Source organism: Anser brachyrhynchus (assembly GCF_964034855.1).
Source record: "Anser brachyrhynchus genome assembly, chromosome: 4".
NCBI lineage: Eukaryota > Metazoa > Chordata > Aves > Anseriformes > Anatidae > Anser > Anser brachyrhynchus.
This window is the reverse complement of record NC_137698.1, coordinates 64,428,160-64,437,807: the sequence shown is the minus strand read 5'-3', so window position 1 is coordinate 64,437,807 and position 9,648 is coordinate 64,428,160.

Genomic DNA, 9,648 nt, shown 5'->3' with positions numbered 1-9,648 from the left:
CTAATGACACGTTGTGTCGGCACACATAGTTTCAGCTATTTCTCTGGAATTCGGTCGGGGCTGGTTCCATAAGGGTGTTTTACTTGTCCATATCCTAATTTTTATACTAAATCCACTGAAATTTGGAGATTAAATACTCCTAGTGCCTGATACTTAGAAATCAGCTCTGCTGAGCTTCCCCTCACATCTCAAGACAACAGTTTTGTTCTCATTTTCTTGTTAAGTCGAACAGACACGCACACATTTTGAATTAGCTGGCCTTTGTTAATGGTGAATCTAGAATTTTATAGCAAAATATTTTAAAGGCTTTTTTTTTTTTTTCAATAAAGGGGTTTTGGAGGAAAAAAAAATATATTGAGAATGTACAATGGATAGGTTTACTTTTCCTGTGCCACGTATAGCTGTAAAAGCATAGCAACAGAATGAACGAACACAGGCACGATGTGCAGGAAACTCTTCACTACCATAAGCAGTCTCACCACAATTACTGGGACTATTCAATTAATATATGAAGAATTCAGGACTGTGCTGATGGTGGCTAATCACTATTCTACATTTTATTCTCTCCTCTTCTCACTACTCATCACTAAATTTTTTTGCTTTGTGCAAAGGATCTATCAGGCCCATCTGCTTTCCATAGCATATGACAGCCTATGGGATTCCCATGGCTTTCTATTCTGCTGTTAGTTAAAGATTCGATTGCTCCCTAAATAAATACAAGTCAATCCATAAACTCACTACTGTATCACATATTGAGTACAACAGGTCTGACATTACTCATCTGAATACAATTACTAAAAACAGGTGAGCATTTTTTTTGTTCAAAGCCCTGTATTTCTGAGCTGAGAGAATCATAGAGGAAATGTGAAACTATCCTAATGAAATGTAACATGTATCTTAAATATTTTGGTTTCTGTAAAATCTCATGGGTGGTTTCACGGAAGTACCCCCTTCTTATGAAGTCTAATTAATTCAATGCTTCCTTAAATTGTTGCATCAATGGAAGATTTTAATTGTTATAAAAGCACAAAGCATTTATTCACGCATCTGGTTAGAATTCCTTTTCTTTGACAAATTTAATCAGTGTAATTACCTATTTGACAGATGCATAGTTAGACAAGGAGAAACCTCACCAAGATGTAATTTACATGCTTCAATTAATCTTTCTAAAAATTTGTACAATCTAGCAGATGGATCAAACTCTATGCGAGTATTTGACCAAAGGCTATAAATCAACAGTGACATGTTTTCTTTTAGGCAGTAGCTTGAGAAATTAATATTGTTTCACAAAGTTAGACAAAGGAATTGTAAATCTTACACTTATAATAGCTCCCTTCCTCATAAAACTATCTACTACATAGAATATTAATGATGTAGCATTCTTAACCATGGCAAAGAAAGGATAGGTTAAATATATATATATATACACACGCACTGTTCTTGTTCAAACATTTTCTTTTATTCATATAAAGAACTTCGTAGCACTGCAGTACTGAAACATAATTCACACTAACACGGATGAGCAAGTAGTGAAAATCCCTAAAAGGCAGGCATCACCATTACCACGTGACATCACAGCACTTGCCTGATTTCACTTTTTCCATTAATAAATAAATAAATAAATGTGCAAATACTGCAATATGAAAGCAAAATCCAACCTGGGGAGGTGATATTATCCTGGGGAAGGCTCCGACAGATGATTTATGCTGTGCAGGAGGGAGGACCGTGTCAGTGCTGACCCTATGCAGCCTGCTGCAAATGTCACAGCACTGCCCGTGGAGGCAGCGCCTGGCAGCACTAGCCAGGGAGTCTGAAGTGCTCCGTGGTCTCCTGAGCTTTGATACCACGATAACCATGGTACTGGGCCTTGGCACATCCAGAGTCAGCTCTCTTAGAAGAGTTTGGGTGCATAAGCTGAAAGTCCCTCACTTTAGAACAGCCTGGACCTCCCAGGCAGGAGGACATGTAAACTCACTGCTTCACTGAGAATGAGCATCATATCTATTTAGGCAACCTTTAAAATAAAATCTTATTTCCTAGCGGAGCATGCTACCGTACTGCTGTCACAGTATGCTTTACGATGAGATGCATTTGAGAGAGAAGCAGTACTTCTCACTCTTTCAAGCACCATGAGTGGGAGAAGCCATAGGAAGAAAGTTTGCCTGGCATAAAAATGCAGTCTCGTGGTTGTGACCATCCCGGTTCTGCACTCAGGGAAGTACCAGGCAATTTGAGAGCTAAGGAGCAGGTAGCATGCAGTGCAATCCAGACCGTGCAACACAGAATTGGGTGGGAGCAAGAACTTCATTCAAATCTTTCACTTGCTAGATGCATCTCTCCATCCATCTCTAAGTTGGCAGCATTCCCTTCAGGGCTGATGCGAGGCTCAAGAGGAAACAAAACTGCTCCCAAACATTTTCCAACTTCATTTATCAAAACAATATTTAAAATCTCTGAGGTTTAAAAAGAAAAAAAAAGGGGGGGGGGGGGGGGTTATTCCTTTCTGAACCATGAATGAGTGCACTTCAAATGTGTGCTCTTTTCACTTCAATGTGAAAAGCAGAGCTCCAAAGCTGCAAAGTCCTAATGCCCTTGATGTCTTAAAGATTATTGAAAATAAAATAAAATCAAAATTAATACCAGATGGGACGGGGCAAGGAGGCCAGAGAAAGTTTAAAAAAATTAACATTCTGTTTTATCTGGAGTTATTTTTGGCATTTCATATTGGTACTTTAATTTTTTACCCTTCAGTCTGCTATGACTAACTAATTCCAAGCTTAACTGGTAGTGACTATTGGCAATTTTGCTCACTTGTCAGATAATCACAGCAGTTAATATTTCCAGATCTTTTATTTCATAGTGCTAGGTTAATACGCCAACATTTATTTGCAAATACTATTCCCTTGTCGATTATTTCTTCTGGTGATTCACTGTACTGGTATTTGCACCCTGCTTGTTCCCTCCTGCCTTGGATCCTGCTCACGCCTGTGTGCACAAACTCTTGCTCACGTGGAGCCAGCCAGTGGGACCATGCACGCACGGATCAAAAGCCATCCCATGCAAACCGCGGATACACATTCTGCATTTACAGGAAAAATAAAGCTGTTATTCCACAGTATAGAAATAACCATTACAAATCCTTAGGCAACTTGGAAACAGAGAACAAGATAGCACATTTTTCAGTCTTAAGCTTTCCATAAGGAAACAAAAAGAATAATGTGCAAAACCAAGGAACGATCATATGGCATGGATCATTTGTAGCAAGCAGTATAAGACGAAAAAAATAACATGGACTAAAATGAATTTTCACAGATTACTTACTGATTGAATGTTAAGAACATGAACACATTCCCCATACAATCCGTTTGCGGTAACTTGAAATAACCTTGAAGGATATATTTTAAGAAGCTAAAAGTGCCCCTTTTTACAATGTTGTTAGTGCAATCTATCTGAAAACTCAATTAAGACGCAAGATAATTTGCTTTAAATTCTACTACATGTTGCCTTACTGCCTTGGCTCCACCCCAGAGTAATTATTTATACGTGCGGATTAGGTTCCACATATATTGGATTCAAAGACGCCATCGGAAGGAACCTTAAGGCTCTGAAGCGAAACACCAAAAAGTGAGCAGAAAGCCAGAGTCAGGGTCTCCTGTTCCCCCCTAGCACTGGCTACTCATGCCCATGCATTACGGCACCATCTCCCATCACGCAGCTGCTCGCTCTTTTTCCCGGGCGCCCTCCCTCAGACACGGCACCGAGAGGTGTGACGCATCCTTCTCTTACTGAGCCCGAATGAAAACCTTGCTGTGAGGGCAGAATTCATTTCCTCCGCGGGCTATTTTGTGTTGAGTATCACCACGGCAACCTGCTTGCTTCTGGCCTCTTCGCGGCACCCCAGTCCCCATCCTCCGTCACCCCGCTCGGCCCCAGCCCCTTTGGCCGGCACTTGCCTTCCACGCTTTCTCACGCCCCACTCACCCCATTCCTCATCCAGCCTTGGGCTGAGCCACACCTAGACAGCGAGGTTTCCATCCAAGTTGCAACTCTGGCCAAAAAAACACTTTAGGTTTTTCTCCCGATTTCTTTGAACCCCTGCTGGTGAAATTCCTCTCCCCATTCCTGCAAAGTTTTTTTTTTTTTTTTATGAACTGAGAGCAGGGAACTGAAAGGGGGAACATAACGTGGTAAATCACCGCAGGAGCTGCAGCAGCTCTGCCGACAGTCTTTACAAAAGAAAATACTAATGTCTAGGAAAAGGGAATTTGAACTGATTAAAAAAAAAAAAAAAAAACATACAGGGTTAAAATCACCACCTGGAAGAGAGAGAGGCACTCGCTTGCAAAGACAGCCTCCAAGGATAGGGGTGCCTCGTTTTGCACCACTTCAAGGGCCAGTTCCCAGCAAAGCCTTCTGAGGAAAGAAAGATGATCCTATGGAAGGCAGGCAATGCTAATGGTTGTGGTGAAAGGTGTTGATTCTGCACATTTATTTAATTCTTCAAAAAGACAGAGTATATTGCACATTCTGAGTTAACCCTTGCTATCTTTGTAGATTTGAGGTTTCGTAAAAATAACAGTAACATGAAATTACACTTTTTTTTCTCCTTTCCCACAAGCTCCAATTTCTCATCTCTACAGTAATTGAAAAAGAATTTTTGGAAAATTTCTTACATTAACCTGCATTTTGGCGGTCATATCAGCACATTCCTGCATGTTGAAGAACAACTTGCACTGATGGGCTGGTCAACCATGAGCATAAGAACAGACCCATTTTTTAAAACCTGTGTTTCTCTGCGTCGCCTGCTGCACGTTCTCCTCACCCAGACACACACAGCTGCCCAGTACAGATGCATCAGTGGTGGGTGTATGCCTTGGATCAAATATGCGCCTTCTGCAGTATCTGGATATCAGGAAGAGGTTCTTCACTGAGAGGGTTGTCACGCACTGGAACAGGCTCTCCAGGGACGTAGTCACAGCACCAAGCCTGTCGGAGTTTAAGAAGTGTTTGGACTGTGCACTTAGTCACATGGTCTGAGTTTTTGGGTAGACCTGTGTAGAGCCAGGAGTTGGACTTGATGATCCTTGTGGGTCCCTTCCAACTTGGGATATTCTATGATTCTATGATTCTATGATCTCTGCACACCAATTACGTTGGATCCTAAGAAGAAATCAGAGGGGTCTAGGAAACGCTTATTTAAATCTTTACTGTCCTAAAATCAAGCAGTCTGCTCTCTATGGGCTTCTGAAGAGAGACCTCTCAGACACTCTATCCCCACCGGTTGCTTCAAGCCTTGGAGTCTGAAGAAAATCCTGGCACTGCCTTTACATCCCAGAGTTCACGGTCAGAGCGTGGATGCTCAGTGCAGAGATCGGCGGCCTTCAATCCAAAGGCCGGAGGTCTGTCTGTACTTCTTAGGTCACTGTTGTGCCTTTGAAGCTCCCCTTCCTGCTGTCTCCAGGACACCTGGTATGTCCTTGCACAATCTACAGCTATGCAGCTTCATCTGTAGAAGAAATGAGACTACGGGAGCACAGAGGTACTGGTCCTCCGCTGTGCAGTATCTGCACTGGTAGCAAACCCCTGTTAGAGGTGTGAGGCAAAATTAATTTTTCCTTTTGTCAAATTCATACAGGCATTCAAAAAATCTCACAGTAACCAGGAGCACTCAGTCTTCATGGGAAGCGCCATGAAGACTTGTAAGATCAGAGACCACAACAGAAACAGTTTTCCTACTTGCAACTTTAAGACCAAATGAAATGCCTCAAGTTAAAAAAAAAAAAATAGCAGCACACTGACAAAAAATAATATGCTTGGGTTTATTTCAGCTTTATCAAATCCCTGTGACTTTTTAGAACATTTATTCAGCTGGCCTGGATAAAAAGTAAGATCTAAAATATTTTGAAGTATCATCAGATGTAAGACTCCCTCATAAATTACAAATTGAAAGGTCAATGACTCTGTGAGTGTAAATGGTAACCAATTAGTAATCTGGGGCAGGAGTCCAACTCCATGAAATCCATCTCCTGACTCAGTACAGTCAGTATTAGATTCAGTAGTAAGTACTGTGTAGCTGCATGGATAAACTCTTTGTCCTTTATGCTCTATTATTCATTAAAATTTAGCAACCCTTCCGAAGGCTATACCATCGAGTTTAGTGTAGAAACAACCTGGAATCAAGGAGCCTCTGCTCTTTTACCATAATTAGTTGTACTGCTCGTGGTTTTAACATTTTCTAAAATGGATGCTTTCCAGGTGAAGGATGTAAACCCACCTGATTACATTTCCAGCTATCTCCTTGGGTTGTCAAGCATTAATGTGGGCTTGAAATAAAAGAAACCTCGTAATCTTAACACAAAACACTTATCATATCTGACTAGATGCCACTGTTAAGCACAGAACAGGACAATTTTCCATCAGGAGCACAGAAGCACCTGTGTGTCTAACACATTCTCTGAATTTAGCAGGGACGGTTCAGGCAATGCCAACAAACTCACAAGTCATGGATCCCAGCCAAGGGCTCCTACATGGAAGATATTTGCAGCACTGCTATTCACCTTCCGTGTAACACCACTATCCAGCTTTGCAGTGCAAGGCACAAGACCTTCGCACTGAATATATGATGCTGATATCACCATTTTTGCCACACATGAATGTACTTTTCTGAATATCAGGAGCTTGAGGACAGACTCCCTGTGGTCTCTGTGGGAATCCAGGAGGCCTCACTCGGTCTCCACCTTGAGAGTGTGGATGGAAGCCGTGGTAAACAGAAATGCTTCTCAGTCTTTAGTAGAGTCCAATGAGTAATTTTAATTACCAAAATCAGTGCCACCAAGCATCCCAGATGTAGCAGAACAGTGAGCTTTTGCATTGGCCATAAATCCAACCTACAGAGCTTCCCATTTCCACCAGTACAGTTACACTATCCCTCCCCTTACACTTATCATCCCACATCCACATTTGGCCCCTGACTCTTGCCTATGATGGCAGCTCTTTGGGGCAAATGTGTTTCTTTCTGCATTTGAACAACATAGCTTCAGGAGTTCCAGATCACAGTTAGAGTTTTTAGCACTTTTTGATAAAGATTACAATTAAATGTATTTCTATGCTTCCCAAAACAAACACACACAAAACAATGGGGAGGGGAATGCTCTTCGGTTTGAATTATTTGACTAAATGTGTGTCATTTACATGGCATAAGCATTTATGTACATAACATATACTCCAAAGTATAAATTAACAAGCTATGGCTAGGTATTGTGGTTTCTATTTGAGAGGGTAACTTCAGCTTTGATGCACGTAGACACAATTACATGAGCTTCAGATGCAGGTTACTATACTGAAGTAAACATACACATTTCTCACACACATTTTTGATCCAGGAGCAGAATTAAACAAGAAAGCTTATAATCAGTATAGAGCCATCACTGGCATGACACTGCACTCCCTTTCTCAAGTCAGTTATTCACCATCAGATGGAAGAAAAAGAGAAAAGCCAGGTATGTTAAGAACAGCAACTGTTCCTTTTATGAAAAGAAAAATATATATATATATATATGCCAGCAAACCCAGAGAGGAATTTAAAGTATTTCTTTATAACAGACTTTAGACAGACTGAAAGGGCATCCCAGTGCATTTCTTGCTCTTTCCTTTGCTGTTTCAAGAAACCACTGTAGAGATGCAGAAGAGAAGGAATAGGTCATTTTGTGTTTATCGTAATTATCTTTCTTTATTGAATTAAAAGAAGAAACAAAAAGAAAAAGAAAAAAAAACAGCAAGATTTTATAGAACAAAGAAGTGAGAGAGATCAGTTTGTAAAACTTGGAGTAACCCGAGTCCTACTGTCAGATGCTCAGGTATTCAGTGTCTTATTTTTGATATTTCCACCTGTCCAGACATACTCACGAAACAAATATCCCATATATGGAACAAAGCGAGGTCTGTCTTTTTGTGCCAGAAGTTCTTTGATAAGCCAGCTCTCTTGGCAAAAGAAGAGGAAATTCTTGAAAATCATTGTCTTCTGTGCCCCTGCCATTAATAGCAACATGCAAGGAACTGTGAATTGAGTATCTGGGAGCCCAGGAAAGGACGTGTTTGCAAACTGACTTTCTGCAGGTGAATAGATGTCAAGAGGAGGTTATACAGTGGTGAGAAGAAGGTCAATTTTCCTTACAACTTCTGTATGGCCTGAGGAATGCAGGTCATAAAGAACTGCACATATTCCCAAGTTTACAATTCCATGAGAAGCTACCTTCACAGAAATACTGACCAAGGGTATGCCTGTGCCACAGCTCCCTGTTCCCTCAGCTATGTTTAACGAATGTGTGTTGCTCCCCACTCTGCTCCTGCTTTCTAATAAAAGCTGATTCTCTTACGCTCCTCTTCCACAGTTTTTCGGCAGGGTCATTTTTCTAGTCCAGGTTATAACATGGCCAGACAAATAACTGTGCTGCCTTAGATGGTGGAGAGGAAGGAGGATTTGAAATACTATAGGCCGATACTACTGGCAATTTCCAAGTGTTTTGGAGAAATGAGAACAAGACGTGGTTTGACAATTATTCTCCAGCCATGTTCCCATTTCTATACTTATTCCAGCACCATGCAATTGCACCCACCACGCAATTAGAAGTCAATGAGCTCTAAGCAGGCATGTCAAGTCTACACCACAATAGTGTAAGCAACAATGCACCACTGCTCAGCAGTGTTCCTTGGAGCTGCTTAATCTACTGTATCGATATAGTCATAGTGTAGAGACAGCTATACTTAATATAATTATTGATCTTATGTGTAAAATATTGTAAGTATTTCCAAGTTTTAGCCACATGATCTAATATGTGCTTTTAGCAGTACTGAAAAACTTGTGTTAAAACAGTAAGAAAAGACAAGTGAGGAGAGAACCATCTATCTAAAACTTTGCTAACACCAACTACCAAGACATATATACATGTGCAAGACTATGCATGTTTATATATATTTATACACACACATCTGTGTGGGTATAAGCTATATAATGTCCCACTAAAGAGCACAGCAAGAAAAGAGTCAGTCATGCTTAGAAGAAACTGAGGGATGTATTCGTAAACTTGCAAAAGTCAAGTTGTGGATGAGGCAGATCCAAGTTCTAATTTTCCACTGAAAAGTGCATATTGGAGGTTTAATGCTTAAATGGGAGATAAGCATAAGGAAAGCATCGGTTATACATTACCTGCTTGATATAAAGAGCAGAAAAAATAGACTCCAAAGAAAATGAACCCTACGTTTGTTCTTCATAAAAATGGCAGCCGAAACGGCCACAGTTTGAAACAAAGCCAAAGATTTCAGACCAAATGCCTTACGAAAACAAAAACAAACAACAAAAATCAGACAATATAAGCTAATATTAACAATTCTTCTGCAGTTACATGTCTTCAATAGATCTATGTAGATACATGGCTACTGTTTAGGATGACTGAAGTTGCCATATATACGAGAGACCACAACTCTAATGAGTTAAGCATTCTAACAAGGTGGTTTTGTTAAATTCTTGGATTTTACTAGAATAATTAGGGAAAGGGACAAAACAGTAAAAAGACTAGTCTTTCTTTTTTTAATTCAAAAGAATCCCAAGACTGACTTACATGGCTTGCAGTCAAGCAAACCATTCATCCA